Raw genomic sequence first — 5,103 nt, 5'->3', positions numbered from 1 at the left:
GTTGACCACTTCTCGTGTAAATCGCATGAAAATCCTAGAAGGAGTATTTAAAAGTTAACTGTATGGAACTGAAAGGCTTAAATATGCCTTTAAAATGAAAGTAAAGTTTGACGCGTTGCCATGGGAACAGCGTTTGAGATATCAAAAATCCCTTCGCAATTTATCATCTACAATGTCTCGGCATCATGTTGACCACTTCTCGTGTCAATCGCATGAAAATCCTAGAAGGAGTATTTAAAAGTTAACTGTATGAAAGGCTTAAATATGCCTTTAAAATGAAAGTAAAGTTTGACAGGTTGCCATGGGAACAGCGTTTGAGATATCAAAAATCCCTTCGCAATTTATCATCTACAATGTCTCGGCATCATGTTGACCACTTCTCGTGTAAATCGCATGAAAATCCTAGAAGGAGTATTTAAAAGTTAACTGTATGGAACTGAAAGGCTTAAATATGCCTTTAAAATGAAAGTAAAGTTTGACACGTTGCCATGGGAACAGCGTTTGAGATATCAAAAATCCCTTCGCAATTTATCATCTACAATGTCTCGGCATCATGGTGACCACTTTTGGTGTCAATCGCATGAAAATCCTAGAAGGAGTATTTAAAAGAACATTGCATGGAACTTTCAAAAAAATCCAGCTTTGTGACTGACACACTTCCTGGCGCCTGGTGGTGGCGCTATACCCGAGACTCACAATAGGCACATCGATGCGATCGGAATCTTCAGATGAACAAACACCCCGCGTGTCATTACAATAAGACATTTTTTGCTTTAGATATTAGACACTTCCTGTTTCTCTGATTTCGCCACAACTTTGTCGGCTCGCCATGGCAGAACCGTTCGAGATATCAAAAATCCCTTCGCAATTTAGCAAGTCCAATGTCTCGACATCATGTTCACCACTTTTGGTGTCAATCGCATGCATCCTCTAGGAGGAGTATTCAAAAGTTCAACGCATGCATTTTTTAAACAATCCAAAATAGCTGACTTCCTGTTGGGCGGAGCTTAAATGTTAGAGGGCGAAAGTTGTTCGGGTCGATGAGATCTATATGCGTACCAACTCTCGTACATGTGCGTACATGTTTGCACGATCTGTGCATCAATGTTTTATTTTGCATTACAGGGGGCGCTACAGAGCCCCCGTGCCACGCCCGTGTTCCAGCCTTTGCCCGTTTGCAATGACGGACGACTCTGACGTCTGTGCCAAATTTCAAGAGTTTTCGAGTATGTTAAGGCACCCAAAATGCCCAAAAGTGTTAAAAAAAATAAAAATAAAAAAAAAAAAAAAAATAATAAATTCGAGCAAAACCAATAGGGCTTCGCACCTTTCGGTGCAGGCCATTCTGGCCTGCTCCTCGGTGCTCGGGCCCTAATAATAATAATAATAATAATAATAAACGAAGCAAAAACAATAGGGCTTTGCACCCACGGTGCAGGCCATTCTGGCCTGCTCCTCGGTGCTCGGGCCCTAATAAATATAGCTGCAAGCAGCAATGGCGGGCCCTCGCACGTTTTTTTTCCGCTACACGGTGCCTCCGAGAAAACAATGCAAAGTGGGCACGTGCATCAAGTGGGTAAATATCAGTGGACTATTTCATGTTGCTACTGACCAATTTGGGTACTGTAAAAAAAAGAAACCCCACATTTAGACAAACGGGGCGCTAGTGAGCCACTAAATAGACACGCCTTTATCTGACCTTTTTGTCAAAACTTAACAGCTGACAACTCTCATGTGTGTGCCAAATTTAAAGTTAATCTAAGCACGCCAAGAGCCTTAAATATGCCTGAAATTAAAGTAAAGTTTGAAGCGTTGCCATGGAAACAGCGTTCGAGATGTCAAAAATTCCTTCGCAATTTAGCATCTACAATGTCTCAGCATCATGTTGACCACTTTTGGTGTAAATCGCATAAACATTCTAGGAGGAGTATTTAAAAGAACATCACATGGAACTGTCAAAAAATCAACCTTTGTGACTGGAACACTTCCTGGCGCCTGGTGGTGGCGCTATACCCGAGACTCACAAAATAGGCACATCGATGCAATTAGAATCTTCAGACGAACAAAGACCTCGTGTGTCATCATAATAAGACATTTTTTACCTTAGATATTAGACACTTCCTGTTTCTCTGATTTCGCCATGAATTTGTCGCCTCGTCATGGCAGAACCGTTCGAGATATCAAAAATCCCTTCGCAATTTAGCAAGTACAATGTCTCGGCATCATGATCACTACGTTTGGTGTCAACCCCATGAATTCCCTAGAAGGAGTATTCAAAAGTTCACAGTATGCTTTTTTTAAACCATCCAAAATGGCCGACTTCCTGTTGGGCGGAGCTAATAGGTTTGATTGTGAAAGTTGTTCGGGTCGATGGGATCTATATACGTACCAACTCTGGTACATGTGCGTACATGTTTGCCCGATTTGTGCACCAATATTTTTTTGGCATTACAGGGGGCGCTACAGAGCCCTACTGCCACGCCCGTGTTCCAGCATTTGCCCGGTCCTAATGGCCGACGTCTTTGAGGTCTGTGCCAAATTCCCGGTGTTTTCGAGCATGTTAAGGCACCCAAAGTGCATGCCAAGTGCTTAAATATGCCTGAAAATGAAAGTAAAGTTTGACGTGTTGCCATGGGAGCAGCATTCGAGATATCAAAAATCCCTTCGCAATTTATCATCTACAATGTCTCAGCATCATGTTGACCACTTTTGGTGTCAATCGCATGAAAATCCTAAGAGGAGTATTTAAAAGAACATCGCATGGAACTGTCAAAAAAATTCACCTTTTGTGACTGCCACACTTCCTGGTGCCTGGTGGTGGCGCTATACCCGGGAGTCACAATAGGCACATCGATGCGATCGGAATCTTCAGACGAACAAACACCCCGCGTGTCATCACAATAAGACATTTTTTGCCTTAGATATTAGACACTTCCTGTTTCTCTGATTTCGCCATGAATTTGTCGCCTCGCCATGACAAAACCGTTCGAGATATCAAAAATCCCTTCGCAATTTAGCAAGTACAATGTCTCAGCTTCATGATCACCACGTTTGGTGTCAATCCCATTAATCCACTAGGAGGAGTATTTAAAAGTTCACCGCATGCATTTTTTAAACAATCCAAAATGGCCGACTTCCTGTTGGGCGGAGCTAATATGTTAGAGTACGAAAGTTGTTCGGGTCGATGAGATCTATATGCGTACCAACTTTCGTACATGTGCGTACATGTTTGTCCGATCTGTGCACCAATGTTTTTTTTTTCATTACAGGGGGCGCTACAGAGCCCCCCTGCCACGCCCGTGTTCCAGCCTTTGGTTTTCTGCGATGACGGACGACTCTGACGTCTGTGCCAAATTTCAAGAGTTTTCGAGTATGTTAAGGCACTCAAAATTCCCAAAAGTGTTGAAAAAAAAAATAAAAAAAAAAAAAATAATAATAAATATAGCTGCAAGCAGCGATGGCGGGCCCTCGCACGTATTTTTACCGCTACACGGTGCCTCCGAGAAAACAATGCACAGTGGGCAAGTGCATCAAATGGGTAAATATCGGTGGACTATTTATGTTGTTACTGACCCATTTGGGGACTGTAGGTAAAAGAAACCCCACATTTTGGACAAACGGGGGCGCTAGTGAGCGACTTAAGAGACACGCCTATGTCTGACCTGTTTGTCAACACTTAACAGTTGACAACTCTGATGTGTGTGCCAAATTTGAAGTTAATCTAAGCATGTCAAGAGGCTTAAATATTCCTGAAATAATAGTAAACTTTGATCCGTTGCCATGGCGACAGCGTTCGAAATGTCAAAAATCCCTTCGCATTTTATCATCTCCAATGTCTCGGCATCATGTTGACCACGTTTGGTGTCAATCGCATAAATGTCCTAGAAGGAGTATTGAAAAGTTCACTGCATGTAACTGTAAGCCTTAAATATGCCGGAAAATGAAAGCAAAGTTTGACACGTTGCCATGGGAACACCGTTTGAGATATCAAAATTCCCTTCGCAATTTATCATCTACAATGTCTCTGCATCATGATCACCACGTTTGGTGTCAATCGCATGAATATCCTAGAAGGAGTATTGAGAAGTTCACTGCATGCAGCTGAAGGGCTTAAATATGCCTTTAAAATGAAAGTAAAGTTTGACGCGTTGCCATGGGAACAACGTTCGAGATATCAAAAATCCCTTCGCAATTTATCATCTACAATGTCTTTGCATCATGTTGACCACTTTTGGTGTCAATCGCATAAACATTCTAGGAGGAGTATTTAAAAGAACATCACATGGAAATGTAAAAAAAATCAACCTTTGTGACTGCAACACTTCCTGGCGCCTGGTGGTGGCGCTATACCCGAGATTTACAATAGGCACATCAATGCGATCGGAATCTTCAAACGAACAAACACCCCGCGTGTCATCACAATAAGACATTTTTTGCCTTAGATATTAGACACTTCCTGTTTCTCTGATTTCGCCATGAATTCGTCGCCTCGCCATGGCAGAACCGTTCGAGATATCAAAAATCCCTTCGCAATTTAGCAAGTACAATGTCTTGACATCCTGATCACCACGTTTGGTGTCAATCCCATTAATCCACTAGGAGGAGTATTTAAAAGTTCACCGCATGCATTTTTTAAACAATCCAAAATGGCCGACTTCCTGTTGGGCGGAGCTAATATGTTAGAGTACGAAAGTTGTTCGGGTCGATGAGATCTATATGCGTACCAGCTTTCGTACATGTGCGTACATGTTTGTCCGATCTGTGCACCAATGTTTTTTTTTTCATTACAGGGGGCGCTACAGAGCCCCCCTGCCACGCCCGTGTTCCAGCCTTTGGTTTTCTGCGATGACGGACGACTCTGACGTCTGTGCCAAATTTCAAGAGTTTTCGAGTATGTTAAGGCACTCAAAATTCCCAAAAGTGTTGAAAAAAATAATAAAAAAAAAAAAAAAAAAAAAAAAAATTATAAAAATAATAATCCGAGCAAAATCAATAGGGCTTCGCACCTTTCGGTGCAGGCCATTCTGGCCTGCTCCTCGGTGCTCGGGCCCTAAATATAGCTGCAAGCAGCGATGGCGGGCCCTCGCACGTTTGTTTACCGCT

Source organism: Misgurnus anguillicaudatus, chromosome 12 (genome assembly GCF_027580225.2).
Source record: "Misgurnus anguillicaudatus chromosome 12, ASM2758022v2, whole genome shotgun sequence".
Classification (NCBI taxonomy): Eukaryota; Metazoa; Chordata; class Actinopteri; order Cypriniformes; family Cobitidae; genus Misgurnus; species Misgurnus anguillicaudatus.
Note: the sequence above shows the minus strand (reverse complement) of the source record.